Source organism: Peromyscus leucopus, chromosome X (genome assembly GCF_004664715.2).
Source record: "Peromyscus leucopus breed LL Stock chromosome X, UCI_PerLeu_2.1, whole genome shotgun sequence".
Taxonomy (NCBI): Eukaryota; Metazoa; Chordata; class Mammalia; order Rodentia; family Cricetidae; genus Peromyscus; species Peromyscus leucopus.
In genome coordinates, this window is record NC_051083.1 from 83,498,984 (window position 1) to 83,518,077 (window position 19,094).

At 35.0% G+C, this 19,094-nt stretch overlaps 1 protein-coding gene across 1 annotated transcript in view; it reads left to right on the plus strand.

Annotated features, from left to right (window-relative positions):
- The window catches only part of LOC114696996 (protein diaphanous homolog 2-like), a 761,266-nt gene that overhangs the window by 145,997 nt on the left and 596,175 nt on the right, over positions 1-19,094 (plus strand).

The following is a 19,094-nucleotide window of genomic DNA, read 5'->3' on the forward strand; positions in this document are numbered from 1 at the left end:
CAGAAAAGAGTCTTAAAGGGCAGAGCCTCTTGGTTGAGAGATTCTTAAATGATAAATGATAATGACAAGATTTTTTTCCTCACCAGAGTCTTTGGGGTCATGGAAAGTCAGAGAGACTCAGATCCTAAATCTTAGCTTCTTTAAGTGCTAACAAAACTGTCATTTGTTGTTCCTTGACCATCAGAAGTATTTTCTGGGATATTATCTATTTATGACTATGACTTCTGGATAATTGCTATCTGATTTTGTGTAATATACTTTAAAGGAATTTTAAAAGAGCTTTATTTCTTTAAAGCATGATCATTATTTTCCTAGGTTGCTCACCCGTAGGTGATTTCCTCTGAGATGCATATTATGTATAGAGCCTAGACTTAGTGGTACTGTCTTACTTTTTTTCTTCAGTATTTCTTTTAAAGATTATCCTTTTTCCCCCTACCCACTCTAATTTATCCACTGTCTCTATTTACTCACCTTTCATTTTTCAAGAGTTACAGACAACTGGTAGACATCTTTGTTAATGAATGGTGAGGTTACCAGAGATTTGGAATGCTTTCGAATTGAAAGTAAAATACTACAAAAACTGTCAGAACCTGTACTACTTTCACTTAGAACACACATTTATCCCAAAGAATATAATATTTCTATTGATTAATATTTAAGTAGCCTTTTAGTGCCTGTACACGTGTACAAATGCAGATTATTTCTTTAGGGGGCTGGAAGGATAGTACAGAAGTAAGAATATTTGCTGCTCTTGCAAAGGTCTTGAGTTTGGGATCCATCACCCACATCAGGTGGCTTACATCTGCCTCTACATCCAGCTCCAAGGTATCTGAAACACTCTGCTGGTCTTCACAGACACCTGAAATATCTGCACATATACATACAGATGTGTGATTAAATCACTTGGATCAAATAACCAGAAAAGTCTCTTTTTAAAATAATGTTGTTGTACCTCATGGACCCATATATATGATATTTTCTCATTCTGCTCTTCAAGTGAAATAATACATAAAAAAACTATGCCTAGGGATTTTGTGATATTTTCATTATTGGGGTTTATATTCACTTACTTTAACAAAATTCTTCTTATATAATAAGTAATAAACCCAAATGGACCAAATACTTCTAGTATTAGTATTTTATGAGTATTATGTATGCTATTAATTATTATATATAATATTATTATATGATATATATTAATATATACAGTAGTATTATAATGTAACACAATACACTTCCATCACTTTTATCTTCTATCTTAGAAAAACATGCCATTATATTTATTACATATAAAGTATAGAAAAGTTTAGTTAGATAATAATAGTAGCTAGTTTTTTTAATGACATTTACTATGTAATAGACATTGTTCTAATTATTTTGTCTTAATTCACTTGTCAGAACATTCCAAAGAAAGTAAGTAGTGTTTTGCTAAACTGAAGAATGGAGAATTTAAGCAACTTTCTCAAGATTACATAGCTGCTTAGGTGATCTAATGTAGGTAATTTCAGGAATCCATTCCTTAACTTCATGTGTCTGACCCATTAATCTCACAAAATCGTTGTTTTACAAGGAAATTTTCTTGTAATTAACTGACTTTTTCGAGTATATCCATGACCAGATTACAAAAATGATGTTGAATGTGTTGTTTTTAGTGGTTACTCAGAATTTCTATGAACTTTGAGTCGACTGATCTTCTTGACACGATGGGAGGCATTTTCTTTCTACAGAAATTCTTCCCTGTACAGCTAGAGGGAACTAGGCTTCTAAGTGAAGTCTGTGTTGTGAGAAAGACAGAAAGGAGAGTTAACATACTGGCCTGAGTTGTTGATTCCAAAGAACAGGAATTCTGATGGACTGAGTGTAGAAGTAGGTTGGAGGGGAATCTCTAAATGCCTAGAGATGTTCATTTTTTTCTGCCAACCCATCCAATATGGTTTCTTTGATTGTGTTTTACATCATCCTTAAATCATTTCTGATACAAGTAGTACGTTTGGTTCATTATCCTCTAGTGAATTGTGTTTGGCAAATTGACATTTCTGTGACTATATCTAGATTTTTGGCTGCAGAGATGTTCCAATGCAAATGGAAGATGCAGTTTTCCCTGTAACAGGTTTTAGGTTAAAAATAAAAGCTTACCTTAATAAATTTTGAATATCTCAAACCCATCAAGGAACAGTGGTATCATTCTTGGATATTCTTAGTTAACACTTAGTTCTGTGATGCTTGGTCAAAAGATAATAGAGGGGTCAAGATTTTTATTAAAGTACTTTTTTGGCTTTTTTTTGGCGTGTGTATCAAGATTTTATTCAAATACTTTGGCTATTAGGCCTATGTGTTTCCATTAAAGCATCCTGAAGACATTCATTTTACATGAGTTATTTTATTTTTTAGAATTTTATGGTTTGAGAAGGTAGAAATGAGGATGAAAAAGTATTGTAGGTTCTTTGTACGTGACTCATGTACAAAGAGGTTTTTTCCCCCTTTGACGCAGAGTTTCTTTGTGTAACAGCCCTGGCTGTCCTGGAACTCCCTTTTCAGACCAGGCTGGCCTCAGACTCACAGAGATGCACCTGCCTCTGCCTCCTGAGTGCTGGGAATAAAGGTATGCGCCACCACGCCCAGTTTTGGAACAGTTTTATAAGCAATTGTTACAGGAAAATTTAAGTATGTTATTATAGACACAAATTAACTTGCATTATAAGATTAAACTTTATTGTTTATTTTATATATAAAATCACTACACAATAACAAGTTATAATCTTTAATCTTTTCCACCATCAAGCTTCATTTTAGGTATCTTTTTCATGTTTTTATTTTAGTCAGTATTCAATACTGTGAAGTGGCACTATGGCCGTGACAACTCTTATAAAAGAAAGCATTTAATTGGGGCTTGCTTACAGTTTCAGAATCTTAGTCCATTATTTTTATGGAAGGAAGGAAGCATGGCAGCACAAAGGCAGACATGGTACTGAAGAACAAACTGAGTTCTATGTCTGAATCTGCATGAGGGAGAGAGGGAGGGAGGGAGGGAGGGAGAGAGAGAGAGAGAGAGAGAGAGAGAGAGAGAGAGAGAGAGAGAGAGACAGACAGACAGACAGACAGACTGACTGACTGACTGACTGACTGAGACTGGCTTGGACTTTCGAAACCTAAAACCCACCTCAGATTGACACACTTCCTCCAACAAGGCTATACCTACTCCAATAAGGCCACACCTCCTAATCCTTTCAATTTAGGTCATCCCCTAAGCATTCAAATATATGTGCTTGTGGGGGCCATTGTTATTCAAACAACAATAGTTTATAAATTTAGCAGAACTGTAGAGCTTTTCTGCTTTAAGCTCGTAATCATTACATTGTAGCTTGTTAGAGAATTTGCCATTTCCCATTAATTTATTCACATATATTCATTGCAGGGATACTTCTCAGTACTACCACATTAACATCCAAGTCTTACTATTCTCTATTTTAGGATTTCACTTTCCAGAAATAGCTATAAAACTTTCTTCAGTATTATGAATGTACTACTACTCAACTTGTCATGAAACATTTATTATTTGCTATTTCTCTAAGTATGTATGGCACTGACGCTGGTTTAATTGCCTTTAACAGTATAGCATTTTCTTGATTCTTTGTTTTGAAAGCTCTTCTGGTTTGTGATGTTTAATGGAGGATAAGTCGTCGGCACATATGATACTTTACATATTCTAGATTTAAATGTTTCATGCTTACTTTTGACAACTTAGTAAAGATTTCTGTTTTAGCTCTAGATTTATTTTTTAAGTTGAAAAATTGTGCTTGTAAAATGATTATGAGTAACTTCAGCTTGTGTAGTGGTACACAAGAATGAATACATTACTAGTGTCACCTTATGTGATATATGAAAATAATAGGTTCAGCAGTATTGATAAAATTCTATTTATCCCTATGTTCTTATTCATTTTAATCCATAGCTAAGACTTTCTACTGACAGTAGATATTTCCTCTGCATCACAAATCAGAGGTTCTAATAATATTGCACAAAAAATAGGTATAGAAACCAACAAAAATACAAATGGCTTCATTCATCTTTTAACCAGTTAAAGGAAATGAGGTAAAATATACAAAATTCATGGAAAAACAACAACCCTAAGCCTTATTTACTTTGTCTAGCCTGGATTGTTCTGTTATGAATTTTACGTGGCAAACTTGAAATGAAATGCTATTAGTTCAAAAACAAGAAGACGAAAATCTGAAACAACCACCTGGCAGGCTTAGAACATAATCTTATGTTTTTTTTTAGTGTACCTCAGGTAAATAGAAGGTACCAAATGAATGCTTCATAGCAGTTTTCTTTTCTTTAAATCTGGACTTCTTAACTCTAAAATTATGAACCTCATTTATGTTTTATTCTGCATTTTGAATTTCCTCCATGTGTTTTGATTAGTCTTTCTCTCCACTGTTTAAGATGGCTTTCTCAGATAATTAGAATTTTAATTTTTTCTCAGCTTTTCTCTGAAATGCTGGTAGAGCATGACTTATTTTCTCATTTAATCAGTTAGTGAAACTATAATGTAATTAAACTCATGACAGAACATGTTTTATCCAAATTTGAACTGAAAGATAAGTCTCTAACTCTGGCTTTAAAACCTCAAAATATTTCCATTGTAATAATCTTCAAATTAGGCTTACGTCATGTTTTATAACATATGACAACAAGGGCCATGTGGCTTTCTGTGCTATAAATAAATATGTTGCATATTGAAGCAGAATTATTTTTTATATATCCATTTACTGAATACCTATTTTTATTAAAAATTGGATGAACAGACTGTTCTAAATAAGAATGATTAGTCTTTGTTCTCAGAATGATAAGGAGTCATATATAAACCAGTATTCATTTTAATTATCCTAAGTGCTTAAAGGAGACATCCAGGAGATTAGAGAGACCTCATTTGGGAGGACAAGGAAGGCTTCCCTGAGGAAGTGATATTTAAGCTGAATCTTTAATAATGAGTAAAGATTAGACAAGCAAAGAAAGTACAAAAAATATTTTTCAGTGTGGGCAAATTGGAGCTTAATATTTTAAAAATATATGCAAAGAATCTGAGAAGAGAGATAAAATCAGAGCTAAGGATTTAAATTGCTTAAACATTATAAGCTTTAGAACACCACGGAAATACTTGAAATGTGGCAATTTTAGAACTTGTCTGAGAATTAACCTTAATGAATCTAGATTTATTTTAAATTGTTTTGAAATAGCACATTCATGCATGGAATAGCTGGCATAGTGTAAAGGAAATACAACAAGCAACCAAGTGTAAGTGCCTACTTTAAGAATAGAATGATGAAAAACCAATACAGAACAAAAGCAGATCTATTAACATGTTTGTGTGGAGTGTAGAGAGGAAGATAACTATTTCAACAAATCTTTTCATAGGATGCCTACTTCCACTTGCTGCTAGCAGGGACTCAGTATGTCTGATGTGTTGATCCCAATCTTTCAGAATTAAATGTTTGTCTCATAATATTTGCCTAATAGGCAACAAATTTTAATGTGTGTACCCTAGGACTTAAGAACCATTTCAGAACATTTAAAAACAAAAGTGAAGATGTTGTCCTCTTTCTAGTGCTTACTTAACTATAGTGACATATCTTTAGAGTTTATGATAGTGTTTCAGTAGTAGAGTCATAATTAGTTGGATTTATATACCTCAGAAGAATTACTTATTCTTCATAATGTTAAGTGAAAGACAAGAAAGTGTTAAGATGTAGAGAGAGAGAGGAATGCATAATAAGCTTTCTGCTATTCCAAAGCTGCCTGTAGCTACTCATTCTCTCTTTCTGCTAGTATTCATTGCATCTCTCTGGTGTGTAGCAATGGGCGATAGCCATAAGAAAGAAAAACAAGAGCCTTTGTATTTGAATTTTCAATATTTCCAGTGAAATGAAAGGTATGCACATTGTCACAAGACAATGAACTGGAAGCAAGCACATATCCTTTTGAATTCAGGATTGTTTTGGTTTTGTATTGTTTTTAAATTAAGGTGAGATTGAAAAGACTTGCCTTGCTATTTCATTCCGGATGCATTGTACATGAGTATAATGCGAATGCTTCTTGAGAGCATATGCTATAGAACTTGCTGAAACTTCTGCAAGTTCTTTTCCATCATTTACAGGTGTAAATTATTTCATGTTTACAGCAAGAAGTGAACACTCCAGAATAATAATCAGCTACCTATTTACAAGCATGTTCAGAAGTTCCAAGTACAGCTTGAACAAAATGATAGACTAGGTTTATTGTAGTAGTGAAAATTCCAAAGTAATTTCTAGACATATTATCTATTTGAGACAGTATTTATACATTTATACATTAAAATACATTTAAATGTCCATTTCCAAAACATTTGCCATTGTGTATGTTGGATGTCTCTGGAAAATTTTAATATATTTAATGGATACCAAAAGTATTCATCTTAAACACACACACACACACACACACACACACACACACACACACACACTGTATAATCTACGGAGTACATGCAGCATAGCTCATATGTACATATGTTCAAAAATGACCACTTAGGATTGGACATCATATGTGGGCACTAGTCCCCGGCAGAGAAACGTATTAACAAAATGAAACATATAACTGAAGTGTCACTGGTACCTCAATTTCTGTTTCCCTATATGAAGGTAAGTTGAAACAACTAAGAAAAAAAATAAACTTTTAAAACAGGAATAGAAATTGAAAATCCTGAAGCCATTTGTGTTTTTTTTCTTATTTGTCAGCTGAAGGTGGTAATTCTGAAAGTTAGGAGGATAAAGTCAATAGATAGCTATATACCTACATGTTCATTACTAAAGTGATAAGGTACCAATGACATTTCTTTACAACAATAATATATTGAAGAACAGTGAAAAGGAGCACATTAATAATGTTAGCAATATATAAATTGATCAGAGTAAATAAATGAGATTTATAAAATCTAAATAAATAAATTTAGAATATACTGAAATCTGCAGAATTGGACTAATGAAAAGATTACAATTCTAGATGAGATAAAGAATATAAGTATATAAAATTTCTTTAAATTTCTCCAGCTATAGTTATAGCAAAATGGACATTTTAGTTGAATTATTGAATTTAACAAAATTTTCATTCATATGAGAAATGGGAACATACAAGAATATGAATGCCATTTAGAGAACCAAGGATAACATTTTTGTAATGGAGAACTAATCTGATAGTAATATAAAGCATGGATTTTTTTTCATTTTTCTTTATTAAGAAATTTTCTACTCACTCCACATACTATCCACAGATTCCGCCCTCCTCCCTCCTCCCACCCTCCAGCCCTTCTTTCCCAAGCCACCCTGCATCCCACATCTCCAAATCGAGGTCTCCCATGGGGAGTTAGCAGAGCCGAACACACTGAGCCTAGGCAGGTCCAAGCCCCTTCCCACTGCACCAAGGCTGTGCAAGGCGTCACACCACAGGCACCGGGTTCCAGAAGCCTGCCCATGCACCAGGGACAGATCCAGATCCCCCTGCCTGGGTGCCCTCCAAACAGTTTGAGCCAAACAACCGTCTTCCATATCCAGAGGGCCTAGTCCAGTCAAATGGGGTCTCCACAGCCACCAGTCCACAGTTCATGGGCTTCCACTAGTGTGGCTGGTCATCTCTGCACATCCTCCCATCATGATCTCAACATCTGTCACCTGCAGTATCTCTCCTCTCTCTTATCAGTTGGGTTCCTAGAGCTCAGCCTGGTGCTTGGCCGTGGATCTCTGTATCTGCCTCCATCTGTCATGGGACAAAAGGCTCTATGATGACAGTTAGGTTATTTGCTAGGCTGGTCACCAGAGTAGACCAGTCCAGGCACCCTCTGGACCACTGCTAACAGACCAAGGTGGAGTCAACTTTGTGGATTCCTGAGAGCCTCCCTAGCACCCTGCCTCTTCCTATTCCCATGATGTCCTCTTCTATCACGGTATCTTCTTCCCTGCCCCCCCCACTCTGTCCCTGTTCCAGCTTGACTCTCCCATTTCCCTATGTTCTCATCCCCCACTCCTCGCCCTCTGCCACCCCTCCACCCAGTCCACTCATGTAGATCTCATCCACTTCTCCTTCACATTGTGTCCCTCCTAGGGTCTTTCCCTGTTAGCTACCCTCTCTGGATTTGTGGGTTGCAGTCTGGCCATCCCTTCCCTCACATTTAGTATCCACTTATGAGTGAGTACGTACTATGTTTGTCCTTCTGAGTCTGGGTTACCTCACTCAGGAAAAGCATGAAAATTAATGCACACACATACATACATATATATGAAATAGTGTATATATTCATGTAAGTAAATGAATGTGAAAAGAAAACCTAGTATATTATTTTTAAATATATAACTACAGCAGAAAATATGCTTTTTGTTAAGGATATAAGATGATGCAAAATAGATAAACATTGTAATACTCCCTCTTTGTCTAATGATTTTACATGTTATAATTGTTCTGAAATTTATCTATTCTTATTTTTCTTTAATTTTACATATCAGCCATGGATTCCCCTGTCCTCCCCCCCTCCGCCCCCAGCCCACCCTCATTTCCATCTCCTCCAGGGCAAAGTCTCCCCTGGGGATTCAGCTCAGCCTGGTAGATTCAGTCCAGGCAGGTCCAGTCCCCTCCTCCCAGGCTGAGCCAAGTGTCCCTGTATAAGCCCCAGGTTCCAAACAGCCAGCTCATGCACTAAGGACAGGTCCTGGTCCCACTGCCTGGGTGCCTCCCAAACAGTTCAAGCTCATCAACTGTCTCACTTATCCAGAGGGCCTGGTCCAGTTGGGGGCTCCTCAGCTACTGGTTCATAGTTCACGTGTTTCCATTAGTTTGGCTATTTGTCCCTGTGCTTTTTCCAATCTTGGTCTCAACAATTCTTGCTCATACAAACCCTCCTCTTTCTCACCATTTGGACTCCTGGAGCTTCACCTGGCTGTGGATCTTTGCATCCGGTTCCCTCAGTCATTGGATGAGATTTCTAGCATGACAGTTAGGTTGTTTGGCCATCCTATCACCAGAGTAGGTCAGTTTGGGCTTTCTCTCGACCATTACCAGTATTCTATTGTGGAGGTATCTTTGTGGATTTCTGGGGACCTCTAGTACTTTGCTTTTTTTACATTCTTAATGTCCAGTAGCTCCTACTTCCATGGTTACTTTTCTAGTACAGTACATGTCTTAGTTAGGGTTTCTATTGCTGTGAAGAGACAGCATGACCAAGGCAATTCTTATAAAGTAACACATTTAATTAAGGCATGCTTACAGTTTCAGAGGTTTCATCCATTATCATGGCAGGAAGCATGGCAGCACACAGACAAACATGGTGCTAGAGAAATAGCTGAGAGTTCTGCATCTGGATCCACAGGAAGACGGAAGACAGAGAGAGAAACACTGTACTTGACTTGGGCTTTTGAAAGGTCAAAGCCCATCCCCAGTGACACACTTCCTCCAACAAGACTGCACCTCCTAATACCCCTCAAGTATCACCACTCACTAATGACCAAACATTCACATATAAACCTATGGGGGCCATTCTTATTGAGACCACCACAACCCACCATCCCTTTTATGTAGATTCCAGTAGAAGCCACCTGTCGATCCCTTTCTATGGGCCTTTGAAATCAGTATGAACATGTTGTTCAGTGATTTTACTTTGCCTGAAATATTCCAAAGCCTTTGTTGGGCCTTTCCAGGACCTTCGTGTTTGGCATATATTTATTTTGTCAGTATCTGCTATTCTGCATATAAACTCTTTCTAAAATTCTCATTCTCTATAGTCATGCTGTACATTTCATAATTCAGTTTCTCTTCCACTATAATCTTTCCAGGTCTTATGCCCTGTGCTTGGGACACTTCCTCACTCTTACATTTCCTAATTCCTGTTTACAGTCAGTTCATGTCAGATGCTCCTTCAGGAAGACTTTTTAGACATCTTAGTTGTTGCATTTGATCTCTCAGAGGTCAGGATTAAAAGGGTTCGAAATTTTTATTGGTTGAAGTTAACAGATTGTACTTATTTTTTAGTGGAAAAAAATATGCTTTTTACCCCCCACTATTCTTTTTTCCTTTCTGTATTTTTCTGGAACTATGTTGTGTTTTTTATTATTATTCATTTTATTCTTTCACGTGTTACCTGTTCTATTCTCACCTTATACCCACACATATATTTAAATTTTTAAAAATAGCACTTAAAATGTACCAATAATGAAAGTAATTCCTAATTGAGAAAATCTGGACACAAACTGTGTTCCTTTTTGTTGTTATTTTAGTACTGGGGATGAAATCTAGAGACTCATGCATGCTAAGTACAAACTCTAACACTGACCTCCAGCCCAAGCCCACACAAACAATTAGGCAAATTACACAGTTAAATCCTATAACTGTTGAGGTATAAGTACCATTCTTTGTGATTACATATTTCTGTGTTAGAAAATGATATGAAAAAAGAGACAGTAAATCTAATGGTGAGCAGGGGGTATATGGGGAATGTTTGAAGGAAGAAGGGGAATGAAGAAATGTAATAGAATCTCAAAATGAAATAAAAAGTATATAAAAGTGATGTCATGAAAATATTAGAATTTAAAGCTTTATCTACAGTGTAGGAATAGCATCATTATAGGTTTTTTTGTTTGCTCATTTTACCACATGCCATCACAAAATAATTCTGTGAAATATAAATGTTGCTATTATTACTGTAAAGATTTCCCTCTTTACAGTTTGGGTTGGGTTGAAACTTCTCATTTCTTTAATTGTATTCTATATCAGTGTGCTGGTTTGAATAGGTATGGCCCCCATAGGCTCATGTGTTGGAATGCTTGACCCATATAAAGTGGATCTATTAAGAAGTGTGGTCTTGTTGGAGGAAGTGTGTTATTGTGGGGGTTGGTTTTGAGGTTTCAGATGTACAAGGTTGGTCAAGTATACACTTTTCACTTCTGCTACCTGTGGATTAAACTGTAGAACTCTCCGTTCTTTCTCTAGCACATCTATCTGCATGCTGCCATGGTTCTCACTATGATGATAATGGACTAAACCTCTGAAACTGTAAGCCAGCACCAATTAAATGTTTTCTCTCATAAGAGTTGCTGTGTTCATGTGATTATGGTGTCTCTTCACAGCAATAAAAACCCTAACTAAGACAATCAGTTTCCCCCTTTTTTTTCTGGATTTCTGTGTGTCCTTAATTATCAAGTTTTCCTTTGTTTTCTTGTTTTATTTTGAGACAGGGTCTTGCTACATAACCCTGGCTATACTGGAACTCACTAGGTAGACCAGGCTGGTCTCAAGCCTACAGAGACCCCCATGTCTCTGCCTCCCAATTAATGTGAATAAGGGTGAATAAGGGCCCAGTTATATATCAACTATTTTTTAATCTACACAGTTAAATATTATACAACTTACATTGAAGGCAATGAGTACAACATGTAGACATTTGTTTACATTTGGAATCTTTTGTGTGTGTGGATGTGCAGGTATATTGTTTTGTTATAATGCACCACATATCGTTACTATTAATAGCAATAATTGTGTTATTTTTCCAAATTAAACAATTATTTTGTGAGTTGTGAACCTTTGTGCTTTTCACAGCTCACTTACTCCTTTAGAGAATAAGTGAGCCTGAAGTGCATTTTAGGATAATAAAAAGCACCAAAGACATTGGGGAAAAAAAAGACTAATGGATAGAATACTGGATTAGAAATTTGAATGCCCTAGGTTCCAGTATCACTTTCATATGTCATTGTGGATTATTGCCAAATGTGATTGTAGAACTTGTCAAATATATAAAATTGGGCTAATGTATCTTATGTTACAGGCTAGTGGGATTAATGTGATTTTTTTTTAAAAAAAATAATACATTTTATGTTTTTCCAAGACACTTCTAATATAAGGGCCAAAATCTATATTCTATCTGAAATTTGAATGGTAGCAATTATTATACTGCCATACATTTTTCATCCATAGTTTAATAATAATCCAATACATTTGTTACATTTTTGTGCAAATGTATCAAAACTTATATTTAAGTTATGAACTATTAGATTCTATTTTTGTCCTCTTCACACATATTCCACGTCTTATATATTATATTAAAAATTGAGGACCATCAGTTATTTAAAAACTTAACTATGAGTTAACATGGCATTAAAAAAAATACTAAAATGTTTGCTTTTATGATTTGATATATTTCTATTGGAAAATAGGGGCCATGGAGCAATGGCAAAAAAAAATCCTCCTCATTACTTGAATTAATTTGAAAAAGAATTTAACAAAGACATATCTGCAAGTACTGATTTTTTCTAGTCTATGACAGGTAGTACATATAAACTAAAATATTGAGGTTAATGTATGGACATTTTTATTAATACTTTTCTTGTTAAAAATTTCACTCTCAACAGGCATGATAGTATGTGTCTGTTATCCCAGCACTTAAGGGGTTGAGAAAGGAGGATTTGTGAGTTCTGTTTTAGCATGATATGTAGAAAGAGACCTGGCATCAAAATACCAAGGAACTGAACAAATGTACAAATGACAAGCAAATAATGTTCTTAGCCTCTTCAACAAGTGGCGACATGTGTCCTTATTGTCTTCATGAACCCAGTATCTAGCACATAGATGATGCTTAGTAAATGTTTACTTAGCAAATAACTTCACTTGCCCAGATCCAAAAACAAAGCAATATACAAATGCTATTTGCTTGCGTGAAAATGAATTTATGATAGGAGCTAAAATCGCTGTCATAGATAAACTAATCTCTTCTATGTACAAGGTACTTTTATAAGGATTCAGATAATTTACTATTATTTACAACTCCAGTTTTGATATAGAGTCCATATTATATGTAAATACTTTAGATTGGTTCTCTTTTGAGGACCAAGACTTATGCTTTAGGTAAACTATACAAGTAATAATTTTCTGAAGAAAGAATATTGTTTCACCTCTTACTATTTGTTTTAATCTCATTTTCTGGCCCTTTGTTTTATGTGAAATTATATCAGTTTTGAATATTTTATGAGACAGTCTTTCCAGTGCATTCTTGCAATGTTTTAGATTAGTTGAAAAACCTTGTGGCATATTTAGCAGTAATGATGCATAGCATTTTGTTTGAATTGCTACAAATTAGCTGGAAGATGTGCATCTGTAAATTTAGTAATTTCTGGAATACATCTCAGGAAAAAAATGGTTCTCCTTATCGAAATCTTTATGTTCCAGTAAATGAATATTATAATGGGAAAAGTAGTCTACCTCAGGGAAGAGCACACCAATTGGTTGTCCAATAACAAATAGTCATACCTGAAAACATTATATATATAACATAGACTGAGTATTTATATTTAGGAAGCATGACACACCATCACACACACACCCTGCCCCTTCCCACTAACAGTTTAAGAAAAAGGTGCCATGAATTTGAAAGAGAGCTTCAAGTGGTACATGGGAATAGTTGAAGGGAGGAGATGGAAGGTTATGTAATTATAATTTTAAAAAGTTAAAATAGTGAAGAAAAGTCCCTACTCCAACCTTAGATTTTTCTACTCTTCTAGGAATACAATGTATACCACGCATTAGACAATAGATATGTTCCTAGGAAATTTTGGAAATAGCTGAAATCACTGAGTTTGAGGGTGCATACTGGTTTTACAAAACTTATTGTGGCTAATTCATGATTTAAAGACTTATTTAGAAGAGTAATGCAACATTAAGGAAATGGCATATTTGATATACTAGGGTATGTTTGAAAGCCACATAGTGGAAGAGAGTAAAACTAGAAAATTTGAGCTGGGCGGTGGTGGCACACTCCTTTAATCCTAGCACTCGGGAGGCAGAGCCAAGCAGATCTTTGTGAGATCAAGGCTAGCCTGGTCTACATGAGCGAGATCCAGGAAAGGCGCAAAGCAACGTGAAGAAACCCTGTCTTGAAAAAAACCAAAACCAAACAAACAAACAAACAAAAAAAAGGTATGTATTTTGACTCTGTGTTTTGTGCAGACACTGACAGCTAGCTTTTTAAGTTCTGGAAACATTCTGGACTTAATGAGTTCAGTTTCCTCATTTGTAAAATGGGTATAATTATTGCTTTGCAAGACAGTCTGTACAGATTAGTATAATAAGTATACATGGAATATCACACAGTACACTCAAGACAGAGTTGTGGTGGGAATGATGTTGAATAATATTAGAGTCAGTTAATTTTCGTTATGCCTGTTGATTTTATATGTTAATACAATTTGTGTGTACATATGATTTAGAGATGAGATTAACCCTTAGTGTTATATGCACAGCACTTTCTAGCCAGGGATTCCGTTGCAAGTTCATCCCTCCCCCCCCCCCGCCCCGACAGGGTTTCTCTGTGTCATTTTATTTTTTTTTTTGGTTTTTCGAGACAGGGTTTCTCTGCGTAGTTTTGTGCCTTTCCTGGAGCTCACTTGGTAGCCCAGGCTGGCCTCGAACTCACAGCGATCTGCCTGTCTCTGTCTCTGTGTCATTTTAGTGTCTGTCCTGGATCTTGTTCTGTAGCCCAGGCTGGCCTCAAACTCATGAGATCTGCCTGCCTCTGCCTCCTGAGTACTGGGATTAAAGGTGTGCACCTCCGCTGCCCGGCTCACATTTTTTTTTAAATGTATAGTACTATGTCTGCTTCTTCATTAAAACTCAGCTCATTATATTCCTTGATTATGAGGATCTGCTTACATTTTTAATATTAGTCCAAAACATGCTTCAACTTTGAAATAATCCATGAAATCTACAGGCTTTGCATTTTTGTAATATTTATTTTTTCAAAGATGCACATTATGTAACAGACTCCTTTGAGAGTGCTGTTATGAAGTGTTCTTGCCCTTAATTGTACTGGTTACAAATGTCAGAATAGTGCATTAACCTACTGTGCTCCAGATGGCTTACTTTCTTTTTCTCTTGTCTTGTTATATCTAAAGAATATGGGATTGGTAGCAGAGTACTTTAACTTGATGTCACATTTGGGCAGTATATTATTTTCTGCATGTTATACAGTGTAGACATCCATTTGAAATATGAGATGCATAGCACATATTTGATAAGTTTGAACTTTTATCAACTTGTGAAGTAGTTTATACAGTTTATATTAACTATTGAAGATATTTAACATCCATATTTTTATATAGTAGAATAAAGTCTTTTAAGGATGTATATGCATTTGTTGTATTTTAGATTATATTAATTTTCTCTTTGAAAAAGACACACTAAGGTTATAAATCATAGAATGTGACCTATGAAGTATTATTTCTATTATTGTCTTGACGAAATGAGACTGTGTGTTCTCTTACATTCAGATCCACAGCAGAAGTGTTTAGATGTAAGAATGCTATAAGCAGAAAGACATGGTTGGTAATCTACAAAACTGATTCCATTATATTGGTAATGTTAACTGCTGTTCATATCGACATACTGTCTTACTGTAACATATATATATATATATATATATATATATATATATATATATATACACACACACACACACACACACACACACACACACACACACACATATACCACTTACGGGTGAGAACACTGTTCTTTTTTAAAAACTCTATAAAGATTTTATTCTTAAGTCCTAGTTCAGTATTCTTACTAGGTTGTTCTTTTTAGGTTGGGGTTTGGGAAAAGTGGTTATTTGGATATTCATTGTATACTAGTTGAGAACTAAAATTAGATATCATGAAATAGAGGTGAATTATTTAACATAGAAACTTGAATAACTTCTAAATTCTTAACTTCTGTATGGAATAAATACAAATGTTTAAATTTGTTAAGTAAATTCAGTTTACTGAAATGAAGCCTAAAGACCCATTTCTACATATTCTTAAAATTTACATATATTAACCTATAAAATCTACTCCTTTTAAGCACTAGTGATAACATTATGCCACTAATAGATTATTTGATTCCAAAGATGGCATATTATTTAAGTTAGCCTGTGAATTTAAGGACTAGTTGATTTTACTCTGAATTAGTCACACGTTTTACATTGTAGTAATGTTTTTAGAGGTCAGATAACGCACAGAGAAAACTATGTAGTCAGTTGCATCCATGGAAATTAAAGTGCCCTCCTTTACATATGCACTCATTATTGCCTGTCTATGAAGTACTGTGCCTTTTCCCATTTGGTTTCTAAATTTATGTCTTACTCACAGATTATTGTTTTCAAATTTATTTATTTAATTTAGACAAAAGATTTATTTTTATTTGATAATCTTTGTATGTTTGTCTACATATATGTGTATGTACCACAGGAATGCCTGGTGCCTGTAGAAGGCAGAAAAAGGCATTGTATCCCCTACAACTGGAGTTAGAGCTATCATGTGGCTACTAAGAACTGAATCCTGGTTCATTGAGATCTATTTGCCTCTGCTTTCTGAGTGCAGGTATCAAAGGAGTGTGTTATCATGCTTGTCCTCAAATTTATTTTTTTACATCAGCTTATAAAATTTTGTGTATTCAAAATATACATGATGTTCTACTGCATATATATGATTAAATATAGCTAATTAACAAATGCATTATCTCATAGTTATTGTAGTCAGAAAACAAATCTCTTAGAATTTTTCAAAGTCATATTCTAAACTATAGTCCACTGGGTTCTTCTACAGGGGATTTCTTGAACTTACTCCTCCTGTCTCTGTAGACATGTACTGTTTAATGAATATCTCTCCAATTCCTTTCACTCTCAACTATCCTAGCCTGTGATAACTCAATCCTACTCTCAAACTCTAACAAATATCTTTATATTGTATGTATGAATGAAGATCATGCAGATTTTTTCTTTCTGTGCATGCTTAATTTCTCTAAGTGTAATCTCTTTCTGTTCTTCCAAGTTACTGCAATTTATAGGGTTTCTTCCTTTATATGTCTCAATGTAGTACTCAATTAATTGTGTGTATGTACATTTTAAAGAATTCGATCCATTAGTGAATATTTAGTTTGCTTCCTTATCTTGATGATTGTGAATAATGCTGTAGTAAGAATATGAGTACATTGACATATGCATTTCCATGTGATATATATGCAGTAGTGGGACTACTAGATCATATTGTAGTCCTATTTTTACTTTTTTGTGCTCTTGTGTACTCATGTTCATAATTGCTCTACAGTTACATTCTTAGTACAATGTACATTGGGACCTTTCTTTACAGTTTTCTTAACACTTATTATTTTTGATAATACATTTTTATAATAATCATTCTTGTAGTAGTGAAATAACATGTCATTGTAATTTTTGGTTGCATTTCTCTGTAAGGTTGTGATGTTGAACTTTTCTTTCTATATATTTGTCACCCATTTTGTGTTTTCCTTTGGACAAATGTTTGTTCAGTTCATTTGTCTGGTTTTTAATTGGATATTTGTTTTCTTTGTAATGAATTGAGTTTTTTGAGTTGTTACTGAATTGTTTAAGATTCATGGAAAGGCTCCTATAGTCATGGGGAAGTTGAACATCCCCCTCCAGATCTCCCTTCCTTATTGGAAACCATGGACCCAGGGGGCCTTTGTGTATGTTTCTAATAGTCGAAGTAAAAGGGGTATCAAGTGAACCTCATCTCCTTTGGCTGTATAGTGACTTTTCTCTGTTCTGTGGTGCAGGGGAATGCTACAGTCTTACAGGTCATTCACTGTGGTGTTCTTCACTGTGAATAATTGTTCGTTGATTTTTTTAGGAAGGAGTGAAGCAGATGAACTGGTATCCTGTCACCCATTTATTTCACTTGATCAGGTTGATGCCAAGTTTGACATCATCTCTCTCTATCAGTTCTTTTTAAAAGTGAGGGCAAGAAGTAAATGCTGACTCAGAGTCTCAGGTTGTACATCTTTTCCCTTGGTCATCTTGAACACCACTTTATTACTACTACTAAGGAGGAAGTGTATTCAGTGCTTAAGCATACAGGCCTTATAGTTAGACAGACCTGAAATCTAATTTTAGGCTCTACTACTTATCTGTACCATAGTCTTGCTTGGGTTTTCCAAGCCCCAGTTTATTAATGTGTAACATGCCAATGATGTTAACAGATCAAGGGCTTCCTCACCTTGGGGAACATGTTTTTTCTGTCTTTATTGCCCCAGATCTCCAGCCCACTTACATAGATGAAATCATTCTGTGTCTTTAATGATTCTCCTTTCCTTCTAACTGTAGTACATTTATCACATGATCACATTTGTCCTTGACAACTGGACAGTCATTTTTTAAATAAATAAAATTAAAGAAGGCAATGAAATTTAAATTAGCCATCTTTTGAGTGGTAAATGATTTTCTGATTTTATATTGCTATTCATGATGTGAACAGACTGCAGGGCAGACACTTTGGGACTCTCTGTGCCTACAGTGCCATATAGGATGACCCAGCGGTGCCACCTGTGCTTCCTGTCTGATCCGTAGTTAAATTTTAATGAGTACAGGCAACATGTGGTGATGTCATTTGGTGCTTATTTTGGTACAAATACTTTTTCATACTAAAGTTATTTCATCAGGATTCAGTAATGAATGTTTCACTTTCCAGCAAAAATATAATCTTTGATACAAATATAAAAGGGGAGGTTAGGTGGCTGGACTTGGTTAGAAGGTGTTTAGCCAAGTAATTTAGTTTATGCTTAATGCCTATATCTTAAGAAATGAAACTGTGAAGTTCTAAGATTATCTTATCTGCAGCAGAAACCATTAAACATGTTTAAGAATTCTAGTTTGAGAGTTATCAGCTCTGAGTTCCAGTTTCATTGATGTACTAGCAAATCTCCAAACATGCTGTGTTTGAGTTTTTGTATCTCAGTGGTTAAATTCTGACGAAAATAGCTTAGTCTTCCTTAAATGAATAGCACTTATTAGTCTTTGAACTTATAGCCTCAAATAGATTCATGATTCTTCAAAGTCTCATACTCTACCGCCTATTATGATAATCTTCTTATCTATCTTCCTATCTAGTAACAGGAATTTCTCTGAATTGTGCTTATACATCAAAAATACTGCCACCAATTCTAGATATAAAATAAAGAACAATCAGACCACAACCCATAGAACCATAGAGGCTATATATATAGCATGGAGGTCC